Below are 24,559 nucleotides of genomic sequence, written 5' to 3'. Positions count from 1 at the left end.
AACAAATCAAATTGAGAAAGGAAGATTGTGAGCAGTTTTTGAATCATTTACTCAAGTTAAAGATTCTTGAGATCAACTTTACAAAACTAACAAGATTGAAATAAATAGATACATGACAAGGTGAAATAACCTGTGCTAGATTTGTTTGTTATTTTTGTTCCTGTTGGACTTTTGTTGCATCCCAGAGCCAATAATGCTTTCTGCTTACTTCAACATTGTCTTTGGGACATTATTATTTCCTCCTTGAACTCTGATGAGATAATTTTCTTTCCACAAATCTGTATTAAATGTAAATCCTATCTGCCAAACTCCAAATTGAAAATAAGAAAAATGAGTAGAAAAAGTAAAAATTTAAAACCAGACAATGTAAATTGTATGTGTCTATATACTTATATCAAAGTCTAGTTTCTATTCATACAGAATCTATGCACACACACAGTATTATGATTTTAATACAGCTGATCAAAAACAGAGGCCCAAATCCTAAACTCTTGTAGTAAAGCCAGTAAGGGGGGTGGAGGAAAGGGTGCACGGCCCAGGAAACTCCTCATAAGTTTCCCGTGAATGCTTTTTTCACTTGGAAACAGTTTGGGATGGTCCAGGGAGCTGTAGAAAATCATATCCCTTAGTTGTACCAGCCCGTCATGACTGCTTTCTTCCTCTCAAAGGCAGTATAGTTCCAAAGGAAACCATTCTATCATTGTCTTCACAGTCAACACAAATTCCCAGGCCCCAAGGGTGGACGGATAAAGAGCCATAGTTAATAATGCTTGCAGCAGCATTAATTCCCATTTGTATATTTGCAAGATTCCTGCAGCCTCAGAGTGAGGCTCCCCCCTACCATGGCTCCTTCTCACCATGTGTGTCTGTGTGTCCCTCTAGAGATATTAAGCTCCAACACTACAGATTTGAAAGAGTTATTTCCACAAGCTCAAGGGGCAGGAAGGAGCGTTCAGTAGAATTCCCCCTTCCATGTTCCACAATCCAGTTCAGAACCAGCTCCCCTCTCTCTGCTTGTAACAGTGGAGGAAAATCTACAGAGCAGACCTAACAGAACATTATGTATTTTAGTTATATAGCTACATAATCGATAGGAGGTCCCTTCTTAGATCTTTGTACTTGTATTTACTTTGGGTATCAGAATGCAAAATACAACCTTGTGTATGACACTTCCACTATTCATACTATGTGACAAAAAACCTGTCAGCGTTTGCACAATTACAATCACAAAAAGTCAAGAATCACAGAAGCTCTGGATCCCACAGCAACATTACATCAGCAATTGCATGTGCGGTGTTCTATGGTAGACATTTTAGGCCAGACATAGAATATTAAACAAGGCATGAAAACAGAAACATGGGACTAGATATAGTACACAAGACTGCCAAGTTAATGTTCCTGTTAAAACACTGAAAGGGACACTGTCAAATTAAAAACCATGCTTTTGCCTGGAAATCTGTTACCTATTATTACAAGTAACATCTAAGATTACTATAAATCAAAGAATAGAGAAAAAACTTCTCTTCTTTCAGGTCACTTTGTACATTAGTCAATACTTTGCTTAGTCAGTTTCCACATTACCCCTATATAATGAATCAGTTCCCCCTGGTTATGTGGCTCTTTTACATAGCAGAGAGAAAAATGTTTGTTTGTTTTTGTTTTAAGTAGGAGGATGTAACTATAAAACTGTTTGAAAAATAGCACAGGACTTGTGCAGGTTTTGAACTTGAAATTACTTTTACCTCATGTATTAAACTCACTGGATTACAGGGGAGGAATTCTCCCCTCTTCTATGGCCCTTTTATGCTCTTTTCAAAGACTCAGATCCAGGGGAGAATTCCCCATGGTGCACGCTTGTGCATGGCAACCTATAACAAGGTTCCAACCTACCCACAGTACAAGCTCTGGTGTAGGGGATGAGCTGAGGCTAGGCCTGAGACAATAATGTCAGGGCTGTGATTCTGGACAGTGTATTGTCCCATAGGCAGTCAGGTACAGGACACCATCACTTATCAGTCTTTGAGGACTGTCTAAGTTACACCAGATCACACACCCCACAATATCCCCCAAATTAGGAAAGCAAAAAAGTGGTTTCAAGCTCCCTTAGTCACACATTCCCTCCTTCTGGGCTGTGAGATCTGTGCTGTGCCTGTAACAGACTTAGCACAGACCAAGACTCCAAGCTGGCAGCATCTCTATAAAGTAAGTTAATGGTAGAAACAACTGGTTATGTAAAATTAAGAGAGAGGCTCACAGGGCAGATTCTACTAGCCTGAGCTGGTGTAAAGTGCCAAAGCTCCATTTAATGGCACTATGGCAATTTACAGCAGCTCAAGAGCCACCCTACAGTGTTTATATGGTTCTTGATTTGAAGTTCTGCTTGCAGGGGAGTAAACAAGCCTCAAAACCCTACATGGGCTATCCAAACTTTATGACATTGGGTCAGGGTGCACTGAAATAAACAAATGGGCATTCAACTCCCACTCAATTCCCCAGCCCAGAGCAGGTAGGAGAAGAGTGGGCAGCAGGGGAATGGGCCAAGCCTGGGTTTCCCTGTCCCATAATGCACTTGCCAGAACAGCTGAGCTGGAATGTAGGGTTCTCATAATATTCTTAGTACAAGCCAGCACCAAATTACTATGCCCTGGAGCAGCAGGAAGGGATTTGTGCTTCAGAGAGTTTCTCTCAGGCACAATGCCTCCTGGAGCTTCTCCTGGGATGAGGCAATTTGTACACTTTGTTCAGGGCTTCAAGGCACAATTTAGGGTACAATTTTCAAAAGTTACCAAGTTTCATTTTTAAAAATGATTTAGAAGCCCAAAGCACATTGACTTTTCTATTTCATCTTTTGAAAATAAATGGCTAAGTCACCTAGGTGCAAATAATAATAGAAATCTATTTTATGCAGAGACGGATAATGTGCAATTCAATCCAGAATATATCTTTTCTATAAAAAATGGGAGTATCTGAAATCAGGGATTATAATGGAAATTGTTTTGCAATGTTTAACATTGGCAGCTGATCCTGAGCATCTACTATTATGACACTTTTTACATACTCGAACGATGGAGTATAAAGCCAAGATCTATAATAAAAAATTAATTGTGTATGCTAAACACTTATTCAACAATTACTGTGTTTTTGCAGACGGTTTGAATATTTTTGAGAAAATTTTACATTGTTGGTTATAAATGTGAGCTCTTACTTCTTAATATATTTTACAATTTGCACATAATGGTTCCAAGGGAGCTTGTAAACCATAGTAAATCATAAAATTCATTTTGCTTTGCATCAGTTCATTCATCCATGCTTCAACTAATCACCTCATTTCAAAATTCAATAAACCTAAATACCTGGATTTATGATGCTTTGTCAGAATTAACAAGGGAATATCAACAATGTGGAATTAGAAGTCTATTGCAACTTAAAGACAAGCACCTAGTTGAAAACAATTAAAAAGACTCTGCTGCAATAATTATATCCTCTGTGTTAGCAAATAAAATAAATTAAAACTGATTTAATTTCTGCTCTGGGAGATAGAGGGAAACACTAAAAAGCTTTAATTTAGTCACTTAAAACACTGAAGTTGTTTTGAAGTAAAACTTTAAAGAGAATGGACTAGGCTTGCAATACTAAGTGTTCTTAATTGCACATAAAAATGCACAAGCAGGTGTATTTTTAAAAGTACATTACTCTGTACATTGTGCTATGGTTATAATAGATCTCAAGGCTTCTATTTTTCTTTGAAAGAAGGTAAAGACCTTATTGAGGGATTTTATTTAGTAAAAGCTAGTCACTGTACTATTTCAATATACAAGAATACAGTACAATTGCAATTAAAAAAGAATAGGAAAAGCAAAATTCATGCAAAGAGGAGCTTTTATTTGTTAGGACTCAAAAAGTGTTTAGAATTTATTCTTTTTAAAATTGTGATTCACTTATGCATTAAGAACTGGTTTATTTTTAAAGCCACTAGAAGCACAGGAGGTTACTTACAGAACACACAATATATAATCTGGAGTTTTATAATTGTTTACATTTGATTTTAAAATTATTATTTTCATTTGGAAAATAAATCTCCAACAAACTATCAGGCAGCTTGATTTGAGTGTATATATTGTATTTTATCTTTCATTGTATGTTTAAATTAGCATCTCGTTTTCAGATGTTTTATAGAACCTATGCTTGCCTTTAAAACCCATCTTTGCTATAAAACATAACTGAATGTAAAAAAGAAAACACATGCACTCAACAGTGACCAGCATTTAGCCAAAACAAAGATATGAACAAGTCATATATTTTCTTTAAAAAGGCTTAAAAAGGTATCAGATTGTTAGAGTCACGAAAGGTCTACACACTTCTGTTGCCCCTTTAATTAAATTCTTAGAAGTAATCAGATGCGAAATGACAAATGGTAAGAAGAGAACACACCACTGCTGAATAATTTTATCATTTATTCCTATAACTGTCAATCCACGAAAGGCTATTTTTTATACGTCACCTAAATCATAGCAGTTGGTACCTTTTCTTATGATTCATGTTAGTCTTGCTCTATGATTTACTGCTGAATTATTTCCCTTCTCTTTCAGAGATTTTCTCTCTCTCTTTTCTGTGATTAATTACTCTGATTTGAATGAGCAAAGCTTTTTAGATGAGATGAGTGAGCATCACAATTTTGTTGAATATAATTCTTTCCACATATTTAAAAATGTTCATAGAAATACAGCTATTAGTTTAAATCCTTGCATACAACCTCAGTTAGGAATTTACAGCTTTCCCTTTCTGAATGTATATTTTTCTCTGTTTAGACACGGTGATGCTGGTGATTGGCAACATTACCACAATAATAGTACATTTTCACAAAACAAATTGCACTAGTTTGAGAGATTTAGTACTGCAATACATCTTGACTTCTAGTTTCCTTTTAAGGCAAATGGTACCATTTTCCCCCCTTCAGTCCTCTTCATGGCACTATGCGACTGTCCTATCTGAATTTAACTAACAGTATCAAAACCAGAATTTTTCACTCCCTAAATGTAGAGAGCAGATACAGCAAACTGCTTTAATGAAATCCATCAAATTTGGGAGTTCCAGTGAAAACAGAGGAACACAATGTGATAATGTTAATCTTTTGATTATAGATTATGGCAAAAGGTGACAGTTTCATCAGGGCTCATATCAGGTACTTGTACATTACATCAAAATCCTATTCTTGCTGTCCCACTGCACACATTTGACTATATATCACAATTTGTAGCTGCAGAGATTTTAAAAATAAAGACAGGTTTCAGAGTAGCAGCCATGTTAGTCTGTATCCGCAAAAAGAACAGGAGTACTTATGGCACCTTAGAGACTAACAAATTTATTAGAGCATAAGCTTTCGTGGGCTACAACCCACTTCTTCGGATATGCATCGTAGAGGATAAGCTTTCGTGGGCTACAACCCACTTCTTCGGATATGCATCCGAAGAAGTGGGTTGTAGCCCACGAAAGCTTATGCTCTAATAAATTTGTTAGTCTCTAAGGTGCCATAAGTACTCCTGTTCTTTTTTAAAAATAAAGTTTTCCTTACATATGTACTGTTAGTTAATGTTATTGATTACTGGAAAATGATAAATCTTAAAATTATTAAAATAAATTTTAGTGTAGGAAAAGTACTTGAACATTGTGAATATTGCTGTTCTCCTTACATATTTTTTATACCCCAGTTGAGAATCTGTTTATATATATTTAAACAGATACTCACCTGGTGTATATTGTCATAGCCTCAATGACTTCAAAGGCCCTGTTACAATTTACACCAGTTATGGATCTATCCAATGTTGACCAAATAAATAAATAAAAAATAAATTCTGAACTGCTTCACTGCCAGAATATAAGTAATATCATAAGGCTTGATATTCCGTTCATTTCTTAGGTGAAAGAGTTGAGATTTGGCAAGAAGGAGGTAAAATTACAGGTTGATTATATTGATGGATTGACAATATTGCTTTCTTTGCAGATACTTACCACACAGTTCAAATCAGTGACAACAATGCATTTTTTTTAAAAGTGAAGTCATGGTCACTGATGTACCTAGCTAAAAATGATACTTTCTTACTCTGCAGATCGTTTGCCATGTGTATTCCGAATCATGTCTGTTTATTATTTTAAAAAAATATTTTACTTTAAAAAAAAAAAAAACCTAACTCCTAGATCCCATGTAGCTATGACTGACTGAGCTATCTCCTAGACTGAAAAGAATCTAAATGAAGGCTTATATTTTTAAAGGCATTGCTCAGTTCAGTGTTGCAATGCCTAACTGAATTAGGATCCTAAATATAATTTTCAAAAGTTATTTAGGTACACATGAACCTATATCCCACTGTCTGTCAATGGAATGTTGGCTCCTAAATCCTTTTTGAAATTGAGATTTAGTCTCCTAAAATCAGCTAGGTGTTGCAACAATGAGTGCAGCAATGACTGAATACCTTTAAACCTCTGGGCCCGAGGGCCTAAATCTACAGCCAACTGAAGTTAATGCAAAGACTCTCAATTGACTTCAGTGGGCTTTGGATCAGGCCCTAAGTTCTGATCTGATTGAAGTGTGTTTATTACTGGTGGTGATGCATGAACCAGAGAGAACACAACTTGCCTTTCACGTTCCACAGTGTGTTTACAAGGCAAGAAGTTAGGGGAAAAAACATTTGTACTTCTAAACTGATACCCTCAAATATGGAATCATCAAGAGATGACAACCCTATAATATTTTTATAGTAATCAGAGTGTCCTGGTGAACCTAGTTCCCTCTCACCAGCAGACCTTTGCAAATACACTCTTTCCCAAAAACTCCTTAAGCCCCAATCTTGCAAACACCTATGTATATTCTTAACTTTAAACACCTGAGTAGCCCCATTGGTCTTAAATTTAAGTACACGCAGAAGCATTTGCAGGATTAGAGCCTTTATGCTTTTATTTTAACATTCTTTATTTTCTCCTCAGATAAAGTTCACATTCTGGGCAGAGATTTAAGATGTTTTGGATTCCATGTTTGGTTTCTGAAGTTCTGTGAAATTAAGCAATGGCTAGCTACACAGTGAATGTGTGCACAGGAATGGAGTGTTCCCCATCTCCCATTGTTCAATGGCAGCCTGATCTGCCCCAAAGGTGGACATACCTCCACAACATTGAGCCATTGATGGTGAACAGTCAGGATATATTCAGCCCTATGAAAGGGAGAAGCGGCTTGGAAACAGAAATTATAATTGTGTTTTTCAAAAACTGTCCAGCAACTTCATTCTCCTGTTATCTCCCACACAGTGGCTGATGACATGCTCTTAAAATCCTAAGTGCGCACACACATACATTGTCACAGGTCCCTCTTTAAAAAAAAAGGGGGGGGAGGGATGTATCCATTGTCCATTTTACAACAGGAAATATTGGAGTCAAGATGCTCAGTGGACCAGGGTGACATTTATGGGTCAAGATGCACATTCAAATGCAAGCTGATTGTCACAGCAGGCGTGTGAGACACAATGACACCTATAAGCAAACCTTTAAGCGTTTATTCTGAACAAGCGTTTATTCCACAGAATACTGCACATCAATTGGTTACTCTCAAGAGAAAAATCATCACTTTTTTTTGGCAGGGGGAGGGTTGAAGACATGGCAAGCATGATAAAGGGTTTTGATTATCATCCAACTGAAAAGAGTCTTGAAGTTTTACTTGTGTTATACACAGCATTAAGGCAAACTGCTCAGACAGAGTCAGACACTTTGTGACCAAATTCACCCAAGTTCATGAGCTCTCTGCCATTTGCCAAATTCACATCTGGTTGTTTATCCCTTTTCCATCATATGGATTTATCTGCTCATCTCATCCTTGTATGTGAGAGAGAGTTCTTGGTCTAGTCCTTCGCTGATACATTTAGTTGGAATCGGGGTGTGGGGGGGGGGGGGAGGGGACATCAGTCAACTTGCAAGAGGAGCAAAGTTGTAAAAAATTTTATATGAAATATTTTAAGAGAATTTTCTCAAGGGAAAAGGAGGGATATGTGGATGGGAATCTGTGCATCCTGGAATGTCACTGTGTGTCATGCTGAGGCGTGAAATGTCTGTTGTCAGTGTGCACAGTGGACACAGCTACAAGCAGGGTGGATAGATATTTTTGTTCAGAATATCACAAAGATGAATCGTCTCTGAGTCTTGTGGTCTGTTACCTTCTGATTTTTAAGTTCTCAGACATTTTGACTGTACAAATTATACCTGTGGGGGTGTACAGCTACAGTAAGACATGCATCAATGCCATTCCAAGAATCCTACCTAGACCACTGTGATATCAGAAGTTACTCAAACTTTCACCACTCTTACTCTAGAGCTAATTTGCATGTAACAATTTCACTAGTTGTATGGTGGATCTCTTGGCCCAACTGCCATAGTCCTTCAAAACTACCCCCTCAAAAACACAACCTGGACACACACCCCCAACAAACACACACAGCTCCTGCCTGCAGCACACCCTCGTCATTCACCACTCACATAAATCAACACAAATCTCTCAGCACAACTTACACACAAATCAACACAACTACCCATATAACCCCCTGCAGCAGCACTCGCCCCTCATTCACCACCTGCACAAATCAGCACAAATCTTCCAGGATTCTCACTGTCTGTTGTCACTCTGAAGCCTACAATGTCTCTTGAGTGATGGAAACAGCTACATGCATGGCTAGCAGCTCTCTTTTTTTAAGAATATCATCAGGTTCAATCATCAACCAGATGGAATGTTGGAGTCCAAAAGTTCTGTGGCAGTTGGAGTGTCACAGCTGATCCAAGAAGGTGGGAGTAACAGCTACCTGGGTTAGCAAGGAGCTTGGTGGTGCCTTCAGTGAGAGGGCAGCTCTGTGCACAAACATTGGGGAACATGTGCAAACAGCAACAATGCTCAGTTCAACACAGTGCATGGAAACAAGAGCCCCAAAATACCACATACCTACGAGGCTTACTGCTGCTTTATATGATTTTCTGTTCACTAGTACACTAATATACTTATACCAGGTTTATCGCTGCGTGTTTTACGAGGTGTTTCCTGCTTCTCTGTCTGATGAAACAGTACACAGGCATATTGGAGTGAAGGCCTGCCACAAGTATTGAAATAACCTGATCACAAGCAATAAAGAACTGGGCACAAGTAAAAGCAGTTGACCTAGGTATATGGTGGTACCATTATCAGTACCACTCTAAGATTTGATCACACAGAATGCCAAGAAAGAAAGCTACCCTCACTGGCCACAAAGAGGCTAAAATAAGGAGAACACGAAGGGACAATTAACCATATGCAGAGAACAGATGGTGAATTACTTGGCCCAACTGCCACACCTATGTGAAAGCACAGGCGTTCATCTACTAGTTTTTTGATCATTTTGTTTGTGTGTTTCTTTCATATAAAAATAGATAATTTTGCTGAAATGTAAATCGTCCTCCTATACATCCCAAAATAGTGACTAGCATGTGGGATTAAGTCATTTTACTGCAATGGAAGGAGTACTTTATGCAATATTTAGTCCCATTGAAGTCAATGGGCTTACTTATTGTGAAATTAAACTCATGAATAAATCTTTGCAGGATTAGGGCTTTAGGGTAAAATGTTCAAAAGTGCCTATGTGTTTTAGGAGTCTAAATTCTATTTTCAGAAGTGTCTTGTTCACTTAGGAGCCCAAGTCCCATTGACTTTCAATGAGTCTTAAGCTCCTAAGTGCCTAAGTCCCTTTTGAAAATGGGCCATGTAAAATTTTCAAAATCCTCCTTGGCCTTTTAATAATAACTGGACAAAATCAAATTCATTTAGAAATTCAAACAGTCACGGGAAATTATTTGCATTTTACATTCACCTCTAAAAATAGTATCATTTGATACCAATTCCATTAGAATGACAGGATGACTGAGCTAGATGATGGAACTTTTCTTCTGCCAGCACAGGAATCTGAGTTAAACAATAAGAACCTAGAATTAGGCTTTTTTATCAAGGGGATCACATTATTATTTTCCCTAAAGGAAGCTTATAATATATTAATCAACTCACTTCAAATAATTACATCAGGAAATGAGGGATACTTATCCTGACAACATACATCTCTTTTTTTCTTTTAAGGAGAGCAAGATGTCATACGGGAGACATTGCCAATTAAATTACATTATGAAATGGATGATGTGGCGTGTATGAATCTTTACAATCTTTTACATTTTTTAATGTACCAAACATCTCTGCTTCAATTATATATCAACAGAAATCAAATCAAATAAAATACTCCTCCCCCCAAAAAAGCCCTCCACAGCTCTTTGTACATATACTATTCCAGTAAAAATAAATTCAGAGTTGTACTGGGAAGTTCACAGGCTTCATGAGAACACTTCTTAGCAGAACAATGTTGGTTGCTGGGATCTGTGCTGGCAACATTTCTGCATAATGCTTGTTGGTATTTGAGTCATTTTACCATTTTGCAGCAGTGGCATTCCAAAGCCTGGCTGTAACAGTAGTATTTATTGTACTGAGACTGCAAGGAACAGTAAAACCGGTTTGCCCTAGCACAGTAAAGGGCACGGTGATTCAGAAAAATATGCATATTTATTTTACTTGGTTGATTTTCATTTGTCACCCTGCTCTTTTGTCTCCCAAACAAAAAGACTCTCAATCACTAAAATGTCAGGACAAGTCAGACAAATGATAGCAATCCCTTGAAAACAATGCTTTAAAAGTTAAAATTAATCTCGGAAACACTCACTAGTAGATGGGGAAATATGTATGGGATTTGGATAGTTGCTTTATGTGACACTCTTAACCTCTACAAAAAACAAATGAAACAAACAAACAAAAAACCCAAAGCACTCGATATTTTAAAAAAACAATTCAATTTAAAATAATTGTATCCTATCTTTTAAACAATACAGGATACATGATTACACAATGTAGAAAGCACATCCAGTTAAAATCATACCCATACCAGACCCACTCTGACATTACACTAGATAGTCTGGCATGAAAGTATGATCCGATTTGGTCAACTGTCCGTGGCAAACTTCACACCATGCTGACATAGACTAATGTATAAAATATCATTATTCATTGTTTAAAAACATAAATTATGTATAATTTTATACTTAAAACAAAGAAAGAGAAGACAATAAATTAACAGACGTTATAGCTCAAAAGAGCTTCAATTTAATAGAAACTATGGCTCAGATAATTTTCTCATACATAGAAAAGTGAATTTAATGAAAACCTTATCCCAAGAAATTCTGAGGCATAGGCAGTCCTGAAATTCTTCCATAATTTCTCCTCCGACAGGATGAGCTGGCAGGACAGTGACTGAGGATAGAGGGCATAGCTCAAACTTGTATTAGGGGAAGGTCTGTGGAAGTACACAATGCAGACCAAGCATGTTTTCTGCCTCTACATTCTTTCTAGGTGTCCCCTCCAACTGGAAACTACAAATCTTCGAAAAAATTACTACAGAATATTGTCATTTTTTTATTCATTACAGGTCTGCAGTAAATTTTTATATAGTAGTTTGAGTCCTATTTTCCTACTCTGATCAAGATATGGGCTAGACTTTAATCTCATTTACACCCATTTCACACCAGTGTAATTCCCCAAAAACCAGTGGAGTTACTCCTAATTTACACCTGTGTGAGATCCGTATTGGGCATGAGCGGTTTTAGAAAACTGGCAGTTCCTTAATGCTTTTCAATCTCTCTGTATTTTTGATACATCTCTAAAATGGAATTAATAATTTATGATGACCACAGGGTTGCACAAACTGATGTTATCTTACTGTGCACACAACTCTCTTTTGGGAGAGTTTTTGGATTCTGAAATGTAGTGACAAAAAGTTGATAAAATCTAGGTTCATATTCTGCCCTCAGTCTGCAAGCACAAGTAACTGATACCCGCATCACTGGTTCATTTGATTTGGTAAATCTTTATTTTAAGGAACTTCTAAGAGAAAGAGACCAAAATTGTTTAGGGTGCTTTCTGAGAGGAGCATAGGGTTCTTCATACTGGTTATTATAGTGATTGCAGGATGGAGCATGTCCAAACAATCTGTGAGATCTCATTTGTCTTCTCTGCAACACCTATAATTGTCAGTCTCTCTCTGGAACAGAGATCAATGTCTATGGAGGATTTTAAAATTGATTTTTAAACCGGAACTTCACTAGTCTAGGGGTCTATTGGATGGTTTATGACTGAGTCTTTACGTGTAGAAAACTACTACTGTATAACATGGGAGTTTTGTTTGAGCAAAAACTGTGAGATTAGGCCAGTAGTAAATAAAGGAAAGTTGAGGAAAATACTTGACTCACGGTACAAATAATCAGTGCGAATGAGTTACGAGGTGAAACTGAGGGCTCATCTACACTACAGATGCTTTTCCAGTACAACTATACCAGTTTAGCTATGCCAACAGAGCCCCCTTGTGTATACGCAGCATATGCCAACAGAAGGCATTTTTCTGCCCACATAATCACACCACCTCCTCAAATCGCATTAGCTGTGCCGACATAAGCACCTTTCTGTCAGCATAGCTGCATCTACACTTGTGGTTTTGCTCTTGATTATTATGAATCTTACAGACTTGGATCCTACATCACTAATATGAGAGAGAGTTTGTGAATGAGTGTGTGCATGCACTTTCCACCTAAGTGATTTTGGAACCAGGTAAGAAAAATATGTGCTTGATTTGTGGACTTGTGCAGTCACTAGGGTGTCAGTTATTTTCTGGGTAGATTGCACATTCTAGGCAATATCACCTGGTAGTTAAAACAATATCTTCTGTAAAGAAAAATACATAAAAATAAATACTGGAACATAGGATACTGCACTAGCTAACCAGTATTTCCATTTGAAAGTTGTGTATGCAGCAAAGCTAGTACATCTAAGCACTAAGGAAAGAAGTACCACTCAATGGCAGCATGCAAGTTCTAGCTGTGTATCAGGTATGTTTTGTATGCCATTAATATGTATGGATTATTTTATGTTGGACTGCACTGTCTAGGTCTGATGTAGGCTGTAAACTCCTGGGAGCAATGACAGATTTCTCCATTTCCATTTTGTACAGGGCTGAGAACACTATTGGTGCTCAATAATTAACAACCACCAAATAACCATCCAATTCTGTATAACGAATACAGTTTCTGTGTAATAATGTAGTTTGTAATCAGCACTACCAAACTATCTCTAAAAGCAATAGCCTGTGTTATTCCAGTGAAGTTTTACCATACAAAAACTAATTAAAATATTTTGCGAACATACAGTGGAGTGGTTCATTAGTTTCTCTGAAGACCCTGGGTAAATGTCCAGATTAAGGCATTTCTGTTAATTACAATAAAATAAAAGTTTAGATGGATGATACTGTGGCTTTGTTTACACTAAATTCCAATTATCTCGTTTGAGTCTCTAATTCATATAGTATATAGTATAAGAAAGTGAAATACACTGTACATGAGTTCTTTTCCTTAACCTGATTAGCATAATCACTTCATTTTCATATTAGCAATTTCCACTGGCAGCCATATTAGTTTCTACTGCTGCACACATTAGTCAAAATAAACATGATCGCCTGGCATCTTCTCATACAACTGAGCAAAGACAAGACTACAGCTCTGGGGGTATTTTTCTTTCTTAAAAATCTACATTTTTTCCAGTAGTTGGTAGAAAGCATTTCAAACCCAACATGGTTAAAAAAAGTTTGAAATGAGCACAGAAATTTTTTTTAAAAAAAAGCCTCCTTAATGTCAGGTTTACCAGAAACTCACAATGGGGGCATTCTCTTTCCAATATGCCTGTAACTCCCATTATGATCAATGGGAGTTATGTGCAAGTAGTGACAAAGAATAAGCCCCTTATGTGTTCCCACTTCCCGTTTAACAGCATCAAAATTCATTACAATTTAGCAATTTTATTTTTAATATATTATGACCCATTTGAAATTCAGTCTTCACTTAACTAATGAAAAAGTACATTTTAATCCTTCAAACAGAGCATCATACAAAACCACCTGGAACATGATCCAAAGTCCATTGAAGTTAATGGGAATCTGTTGACTTCAATGATCTTTGGATCAGGCCCTTAAAGAGTAAAATACAATGCAGGCCAAAAAGGAGAAAAAGTTTCTGTAAAGAAAAACAATCTAATCCTGAAACTATTACTCTGGATGAATGTACCACCTAGATGGATGTACCACCTTTAATTTGTAAAGAAAGTTTCTATTTCCATTGTCCAGATTAAAGAATACAGATGCAAATAGTGTATACCACGCAGTTGTAATTTAAACCTACTATAGCTCTATTTCCCTCAGCAAAACTGGAAAACAAGAGCAATGATAAAGAGGGGGATTTAGGTATGATGCCAGTATTCTCATCCCACAGCCCACAACCCCAGCACACATTTTTATCCCCTCATTAAAATATTATTATTAATAATGTGTATACCACAGAAGGTAGGAGCCCTAGTTATGAACCAGAACTCATTATGCTATGCGCTATGCAAACACAGGGGAAAAAAAGACAAAGACAAAAGAGCTTAAAATCGATTAAGTATCATGCTGGTATGTGAAAGTAAGGGTTCAAGAGACAAATATATTTTGTGGCACTACTACTTCCACTATATCATGTTAGCATTTGTTTCCACCACTGTGATATGAAAGTGTAATCTTATTACTAACTTTGAAATCATATTACAGAAAACTAATGCTAAATATATTACTGAGCTGAAACAATAGACAATTGTATGGCAACACATTTCTATTTGTCCATTCCCCCTCCCTTATTTTCCAAAATGCCTCAGAGAAAATGATACACAGAAAAAAGTGCACATATTCATCTGAATAAAATATAAGGCCATTTCATCTGCTCCAGGAGAAGTCCATTGCCTTCTTGGCTACAAGTTAAATGTTGTGGCCCATCAGAAACAGTGAGGAAGTTAAATGAGATAAAATAGTTGTCACTGTAGTATCTTTATGATGAGCAAAGATTGGTGCCAAGATAAGCCTTTTATTATTAACAGAACTATGTACAGAATAAGTAAAATTTTCTACTCCTCTATGTAGCTGCAGTCTGTGACTGCCTTGTCCGCAGCTTCTTTGTTTCTGGCCCCACTAGGAAATGTGTCACAGGAAATCCAAAGACTGCCTGAAGAGTGTACAAGAAGGGTGGTATCTCTACTTTCCTGGACAAGTTGAATGACTGACAGGAATGAGGGCCTGAAGCTGTGCCTACCCAGTCATTGGGCAGTCAATGAGCGTAGCTGGGCCACAGGAGAACTACGTAATTGGCTAAGGCCATCAGGTGGCTTACTCTTAAGCCCAGCAGCTGCAGATCATCAGTGGCTGCTCAACGCACTCGCCTATGGATTCTCTGACTCCCTGTGCTCATTTTCCTCCAAGCCCTGCTCCAGCTGAGACGCCGCCCTGCACCCAGCCTTGGTTCATTCCTGTCTCAGCCTTGCTGCTGCCTTGGAACTAGCCCTGCTCCTGCCTTCCCTGACTTCAGATTCCAGGCCCCGACTCTGTCACGACCCTTGGCTCTGGCATTTGGACTCTGACCACTAGTTGATTCCCAGGAGAAACAACAACTTTTCACTTGGCGCAATTGCCTTTCAATTTTTAAAAATACTTGTAGAAACCACAAATAAATTTTGCACGTTGACAGGGCAAAACACTGGCAAAAAATACTGGGGATTTTTTGTGTGTGATTTTTTTAAAACAAAGCCTTATTTATTGTACAGTTTTCAGGTGTCTGGGGTAGTAAAACCATTTTACTATTAAAAAATCCTTATAATACATTTCTCAGCATTCTTGAATAGCATTCTCAGCAACACAGACCCAATGGTTCTAGTTTCTGCATATCCTGAACTGTGCAGTCATTTATACCAGATAAGATTAGCAGCATTTTGCACCCACTTTTCAGTGATATAAATGACTATATAATATGCAGGGCAAAAGTGAATCAGGCCCTGAAATATTATTTTCTGGCCCTCCTACATGACTTGGGTCAAGATTTCAAAGGTGGCTTTGCAATATGAACATAGTTTGTAAGTGGATTCCACTCCCTTGATTCCCTGCATAGTTCCCTGAACATGGCTTAATGGGGAATTTCAATTTATATGAAGACAAGGTGCACAAAATCCCAGTATTGCCAGCCTCAATACATAAAAATCAAGAGCAGGGCCCCATTAGGAAATTATGAGTCAGACCTCCCAAAACCAAAGAATCTCACTCAACAAGTCATGAGATTTTATTTTTTTTAAAAGACTATATTGTGGTATTTTTGGTCTGTCTTTTGATTTTTGAACTCCCACTCCCATCTCTAAGGTGTGTATGAAACAATAGCATTGCCCACTCCCCCACATGTACTGGATAAGGTGATTTTGGCCCCTGCTGAATATAGTCTCACCCCCGTGTCTGTCCACCCCTTGTCCAGGCATTAATTATGCACCCATCCAAACCCACCCCATTAGTTCAACCCACACCCCATCAGTGCAGCCCACCCTACCCTACACCTCCATCAGCTCAGCTCCCAACCACACAGATGAGCCCTCTATCAACTTAGCCCCCTCAGTTCACTTCCCCAACCCTGCAGTTCTGCCCCCTATTAGTTCAGCCTCCCCTCCCACCCATCCACAATTCAGCCTCATCTCTGCTTCTCCTGGTGCTCTTCACCACAACTTTCAGGCTTTGGGGGAAGGGGGGTGGGTAGGGGCAGTTCCAGGAGCTCTTCACCCCACTCTGCCCCTCTCAGGCTGGATGATGCTGGGGGGAGGGGAGGAAAGGTGGGGGAGAAGCAGGGGTACCTTCCTCTCCCGGTTCCTCACAGAAGAGGAGGGAGGATGAGGAGGGGGAAGAGCTGTCCTGAGCTGCAGGGCTCTTTAGCTCCCTTGTTCCCTTGCCCCTCCTGTGAAAATGACTTTGGGTTGCTATGGGGAGAAAGAGAAAGCAAGAGAAAGCTCTGCCTGCAGTGGCTCTGATGGGTTATTCTGACCCAAGAGGCAGGCAAGTGGGGTAGGCAGCCAATCAGAGAGCTCAAATTCATGAGCGGGCTGGAGCTCTGGCTAGTCTGGCACGAGCCCCAGCCAAAATCATTCACGTCACTTGCAAAAGAATCCTGAAAGCTGGAAACACTGAATGCATAAAGAAATACTTTTGTTCAAAAACTCCAAAACAGATGTTTTGGCAAGCAATCTGCAGTACAAGCTATATTTCTAAAACATAAACCCTGTTTATACATGTGGGTGAGCATTCTGTATTTCTTGAAATTTGATATTTCACTTTACTTGGCAACTATTTTTTTCTAAACATAGTTATATATTTCAGAAAATCACTACAAACTTCACTTGCTGAAAAAGTTAGGTTAATCCTCATCTTCTTGCAAAATATTTAGCAATGTTCATCTTCAAAATGCATCTCTTGGTCAAATTCATTTTAGGTAACTGCTCCATCCCTTTAAAATTCTCTCATTCTCAATATTTCCTTTCACAGAGAACATTACCTACACGTCAGGAGATCACTTTCTATAAATTATGTACAACAGGAATAGCAGTGTATAATATCACTGCTTAAATAAATATGTATTATTTATAGTGTCACAGGTGAAGTACTAAAAGAAATGATACATTCTGCCAAGAATCTTATTTCAAAAATACCTTGTCCAGAATGCTGAACATGTGCAATACTGGCTTCTTTTTCTGCTGTTTAAATTTTTTTAGTAATAAATATATGTTATAATAAAATATTTCAAATAAACACTGAATTATTAATGTACCTTGTATTTGCCCTGGGGCACCGAAGGCATAAATGCTTCATTTAAATTCTGTGCTCTTTCTTCAATATAGACAGTGGGCATAATCCTGATCTCACTTACACCACTTTTATGTGGATGTAACTGTAAGGACTTCAAAGAAATTACTTCTGATTTACTATAATTGAAATGACAACAAAATCAGGCCCAGTGTTGCTAAGAGTTCTGTATGCCAGGGTACACTGCAACTTCATTGTTTCCATTTCCACTTCAGTGCTGAAAGCTGAGATAGCACCTTCAGTATTTAAAGATCTAAAACCAATTGTAATCAATATTTTTGCCCTACATCTCTGTTGAATAACATACCAGTACTGTAACAAAACAAGGCATTTTCTCTAGCACTGCCTGTATTTCACTGGAAGAAAATGTATGCTGATTAATTTATTTCTAATTACACAAATTCTTTATCGTTTCCATCCTTGTCTTATATGTGGTAAAAACAACAGGATCAATCAATTGAAAATGGGGCTAAAGTACATGGTTCTTAAATTACATTATAGATCTCTTCCCTGTGCAGAGGGAATTAATATATCAGTATCACTTTGTAGTTTGGGGCATTAATAACCTTCAATTACCAGGGAAGAAAACATGGCAACAAATGGGTCATTTTCTGCAACTGCTTCTACCACAATGGGACTAAGAGATAAAACATTTTTAAAATTTATATATATAAATTTTAAAAGTGTTTTATCTCTTAGTCCCATTGTGGTAGAAGCAGTTGCATATATATAAATATATGCCAACTAAGCAGAGTCTAGTGTTCAGTTAAAAATTACAGTACAGAATTCATTCAACAAGTATCAATCAATACGTGCAATCAATTTACCTTGAATCAGAAAGCTAAAAAACAACAACTCTCAGTGAGAATGAAAAGATTTGTTTTCTTTTAGCTTTCCACATTTTTATGTCCAAACAAGACATATTATCTAAATATCTGTAAACAGCAGCAGACAAGTACCAGGTCAAGCCTCTGAGGTTGAATATTAAGGTAAAGTTATAGTTTTGTCTGCTTCTGTTGTTAATGAGCTTTCATTAACTTGTTTCTTGTTGCCAATACCCTTAGAAACATTAAAGAGCTCAAGGTTTGTTGTGAAGTTCTGCAGATATCTTCAGATAGTTCGCAGATCTCTGCATGTATAGTTTATTATTTTCCAACCTGATTGTCACAGAATGTCATCATAACAGCATTATATGAAGCATACTTATAAGCATACTCGGAGACCAGGGTCAGAACAGGTGACCTGAAAATCTGTCCACAATGGATTATCCAATTTTTTTTTTAATTGGTAACACAGACTAAGATCATGTAACTCTTGTCCTATGCCTCTATCAAGTCATGATTGGTATCACCATGAGTTTAGATTTCAAAAGTAACTAATATAGAATGCAACTTTTTGTGGCGTTCATTTCCACTGAAGTTAAGGTAACGTCACATGCTTGCTTTTTGGCTGTTGCATAGTAGCTGGGCTTCTTGCCTGACATTTCTTGTTTTCAGTTAAATTGTGTTATACAAGATCTGAAAAGCTGATGAACATCAGCTTACTTGCATGCCACATGTTCATTCAAACTGTGGCAGAAGGTTGGCAATTTTTTGGGTAATTTTAAAATCAGTAAAAAGACATTCCAGAAGTCTGCATTGCAAAAGGACTATCCATTAAGTTGAGTTTATTCATACTGAGAGGTACATGCTTTTCTTTTGAATGTCCATCATACTGAGTTGAGGAAAATAACTCATACTGCTCATCTGAGCATTTTAACCTTTAAAACAGCACGAGGCATGCTGTATGGCAGCAGAATTATATTTGCACTGTGCTGCAAAAATATTGTATGAAACTAAATATTTAAAAGATGTTCCAGATCCATATTGTGTTCTTGTGAATTAATGTAAGACCAGGAATCTTTATGTTAGTAGATATGCGTGGGTTCACAAACATACACAAATCAACAATAAATAATGGCCCCACCTAGGAGAGGCCTGATGCTTATCAGTTTTTCCACATTTCCATCTAGAATGGCCTCTACTGAAGCCAGTGACAGGACATGAAAAATCACATTAGAGATGTTAGGATAAAAAATAACTTTATGGACAAACTATTCCCCTCTTTGAAGATCCATTTGCCGTCACCAAGAATTTTTGCACAACCTGTATAAAATTATATGGTATCTTTCTTTTGGAAGATCAACCATAACGTTTTGTTCAGAGTTACGAACATTTCAGAATTACGAGCAGCCTCCATTCCTGATGTGTTCGTAACTCTGAGGTTCTACTGTATGCAGAAACAGGAGTGCAGCCAAAATAATCCTTCATTTATACCTTCGTAGATGCCTCAATAGATCTGATAAACATATTTGAACCTCAAAGATTCTGTTCATTAGTTGAGTTCCATAGGCGCCAAGTCTGCTTAAGAAGCAGAATAGGGATTGCTGTTCCCTTGTCTCAATTAAAAAAAACACCATATAAGCAAAATAAATACTTCACTTCTTTTAGTCCTTGGAAGTGCAGGCATGAACTTGTGCGAGCGAGTGAACTGATTTCGCTACATTTTCTCAAAATAGCAGCCACTAGTCACCTTCATTGGTCATACCTGATTTCCCATCCTGTAACCATAAGCAGCAAAAACGCCTTTTATTGAGCAATAAAGCATGGAAACATTTAAAAAGTTGTTTTGGCATTTGCAAATCTCTTAATGTATGATTAAATAGGATTTGGGAGTGTCATGCAAGGCTCTGGTTTCACTGTTCTCCAGTCTCCTCCGGTGAAAGGAACCAAATATGCTTAAGTCTTTGTGTTGGCCACTAGTGGTTAGTCAAAAATGTGTTTATATAAACTACAGAGCTCCTCTCCAATAGCGGAGATTAATATACTAATTTTAAAGCGTTTTTGAAGAGTAGGGAATTTTCCCTTTCTCTTTCTCTCTCCTTTTAACACTGGTGACCTTATGAGGTTTTAACATTAAGATGTAGCATTAACAGTGTATCTAAGATAGGGCAATTCTCCTGAACCCCCAAATAAAATCAATGTCACAAGGATCTGTCTAGTTGCTCAGGTGAGTAACCTAATGCATTACCATGTGAAACACATGAGTTCAGTTGCTTAGGTTGGATTTTTTCCTGGTTCAGCTTGCAGAGGTGGAAGAGTATTCTGGAACTTATGCTATTTTTCAGTGTTGCCAACTTTCACAATTTTATCATAAGTTTGATTGTATTTGGTGCTTTTTCTTAAAACACTAGATCCGGCAATTAGATGATTACATGAGAATCTCAGCATTCATTAAAAAAAAAAAAAAGTAGTAAATTTCTAGCACTCCTGTTTCTGTATACAGTAGAACTTCAGAATTACAAACACCTTGGGAATGGAGGTTGTTCGTAACTCTGAAATGTTCGTAACTCTGAACAAAACGTTATGGTTGATCTTCCAAAAGTTTACAACTGAACATTGACTTAGTCAGCTTTGAAACTTTACTATGCAGAAGAAAAATGCTGCTTTCCCTTTATTTTTTTAGTAATTTACGTTTAACATAGTACTGTACTATATTTGCTTTTTGGGGGGGAGGGGATGTCTCTGCTGATGTCTTATTGTGTACTTCCGGTTCCAAATGAGTTGTGTGGTTGACTGGTCAGTTTGTAACTCTGGTGTTTGTAATTCTGAGATTGAAAAATTGAACCTTAAAGGCTCAAAAACCAGAAGGTAAATAAGAACCCAAAATTTATTACTTTTTGAAAATCACATGATTTTTTAAGTTAACCTTATTCTTTCTGAAGGCCTGAGATGATTTTTTAACAACTGTAGTTGTCAGTATGGTACTTCATTCTTTTCCACAACATGACTCATTGAGAAGCAACATTTTAGTGTTAGTGGAGGTTGCCTATCTCCCATGGCAACTGTAGAGTGAGTGCTAGGCTTCTACAGGACATATGTAGCTTGTACATAGGAGGAGAAACAATTATACTGAAAGAAAAAAAGGCAACTAAAAATGAATTGATTTGAATCAATATGTACAAACCCCTCTTTTAAAAAAAGAAAATAAGGCAGCTAATTGTTCATTGTTCTGCAGACTGTATTATCTTGCAGTTTACAGCTGAAATCGGGTTATATATGGCTCAACTACAGTAAACCATCACACTGAAATATGAAAATTGTTAGTACAAAGCACCCGTTAAAATCTTGAATCCCAGCTTGGTGAGCTAAGAGATTCCTTGGTCTATGCCCTGGCAGAGGTCAGGAAGTAAAAGCCCACACTAAAATTCTTGGGTTTTGCTGCTCTGTATAAAACAAAGCAATATTTTATGTACTATGCAGAGATAATAAATTGGAAAGGACATAAAAAGTATGAATAAAGGAAATAACATATGACATATGAGCAAGACTAGGGCTCTATTCAGCAGAAATGCTAAGCAACCCTTAAGGGTACAGAATATTATCTCTTACAAGAAATGCATTCAGTAAGTTTAAACCATTTTTGATCCAGTTGCATAAAGATATCTCAATGAAAGTGAGAAATATGAGATGATACCAAATATGGAAGAAATCCCAAAGCTCGTAACACTTAGGCCGTAAAGGCTTGGCTTGTGACAGAGCTAGGTTGCTAATAATAAATATTATAACAACATTTTTTAAAGTAGTCAGCTTAAAAATAAAGTATTACTATAAGATTCCTGAGCTAGGGTCAAAGAGGGGGGGTTGCAACTTTCCTGCCAGCTTTTAAAACAAAGGTGCTGAATCTTTATTGGTCCTTTATCCCCACAGTAAGAGCCCCTTTATAACTAATCAGAAATGATAATGTGAACTGAAAAGTTTAGAATTAAGCCATTAAATGCCTCCGGAGCAATCTTTTATCAGTCTGATAAGGACATGCTGGAGTAGTAAATGTGAAGTTGAGAGCACGTTACAAAAAATAAAACAAAGCAGCCTTTGTCTAGCGGATAGTACATTGCTGCAGAAGTTCTTATTGATGTTCAAAATGTGAGTCTTTGAAGGAAAAAAGGAAACAAAATGTTTTAATAATTTAAAACACCAACAAAACCCTTCTCTCCTTTCATTAAGTATGTAAAAGCTTCATTAATATAAACCACTGTAAGTTTTCCGGCCCCTATAATGGTCCCTCCCATGACAACAATAGTGGCATATCAACAATCAGTACTCTATATTTTAATGATGGTTTTCAAGCAAGCCTCATAGTTCAGATGGGGGCAGTAAAAGCTTACACTATCCCTTTAAGGCTTACTTGATGTTTTTTGGAATACTTTTATAATTACAGCTTTTGCTGTAAGCATCGTGCGGGAGGCACTGTGCTGCAATTGAGCCCTGGAAAATGGTTTCAGCAAAACGGTGTGAATGCTACTTTAAAAAAAACAACCAAATAGGAGAACATTTGATTTCCTTCCTATAACAGAAATGCAACCAGGAAGAATGTGTAATTAACTATCAGAAGAGAATGTTAGTCTTGGAAATCTCGATAATTTTCTGTTGAGTATTTAGCAGATTAAAAATCCCTTTTTAAAAAACCAACAGAACAAAAAACAAACCAAAACCAGGTTTTCTTTTCGCAAAAAAGAAATGTAAAGGAGAAAATATTTAATATTTGTATTTAAAATGGTAATGTTTGTTTTTATAAGATTTAACCATCTAAAATATTAGTATGGCATACACAAATATACCTGTAAAGCCTCAACAGGTATAAAATGTACTAAATAAGGATTTTCCTATAAAACAGGAACAATTGAGCAGATGTGCTTTGTACGAAATGATTTTCATATTTCAATGTGACAAAATAGATGAGCCACATAAAGCCTAATTTCAGTTGCAAATTGCAAGATGGAATAAGTTCCAGAATAGTAAACAATTAGCTGCTTTATTTTCTTTTTAATAAGACTAAATTACCAGATAATATCTACTGGCATCAACTTGGCTAATAAAAATCTGTTTAATAGGATTTGCCATTTTTCCAATTGCTATCATGATCAGCTTTGCATTTTGATTATCTCTAAACTTTGCCTCAATTTTCTCATAGAAAAGCTCTCAGTGGTAATTGCTTTAACATTTATTCCAGGTCAAGTGGTTAAGTATGAATAATGATGTGTCAAAAATGTACAGTAATGCTGTCAATAGAGCAATTACCATTTAGCTGGAGCTTATTATGGCACAAGAGCACATTAACTGGGCACAATAAACAGAACAACAAAGAAAGATGGGGCAAAGGGACCAACTGTTTTCAAAATCTGCCAGTGTTATACAGTATGTGTTATTGACGGATATTAATTGTTGCATAACAGTTAACTGTATCTGTACAATGGACTTCACAATGCAGTAGCGATTAGAATGTTTCCAATTATGACAGGAGGCAAAGGTTAAAAATATCACATAACTTTCAGTTAATTTAAAAAAAAAATAGTTGCAAATCTTTGTTTCTCAATGCACATTTTGCTTAGCTTTTCGAAGAATATTCATCACCTGTTGGCATTATATTGATATATTAGCCAAATAATTTGAGTGTACAATAATAAAAATGCAAGATGCCACTACTTTTGTCACAGTACCTTTTTTTCAAGATGATTTTTATTGAAGGAATGTTTTAATTTAATTTCAACTGTTGCAATTTAATGCATTGTGACAATTCCCCCCCCAAAAAACCCCCCCTTGCAGCTGGAAGTCACAAATTGGAGGTTTATTCCGGAAACACAAATAATTGACTGTTGTTTTCTTAATAGTCAGTTAACTTAAATCAGC

Source organism: Emys orbicularis, chromosome 5 (genome assembly GCF_028017835.1).
Source record: "Emys orbicularis isolate rEmyOrb1 chromosome 5, rEmyOrb1.hap1, whole genome shotgun sequence".
NCBI classification, from domain to species: Eukaryota; Metazoa; Chordata; order Testudines; family Emydidae; genus Emys; species Emys orbicularis.
The sequence above is the reverse complement of the archived record's forward strand: the minus strand, read 5'-3'. Positions refer to the sequence as shown.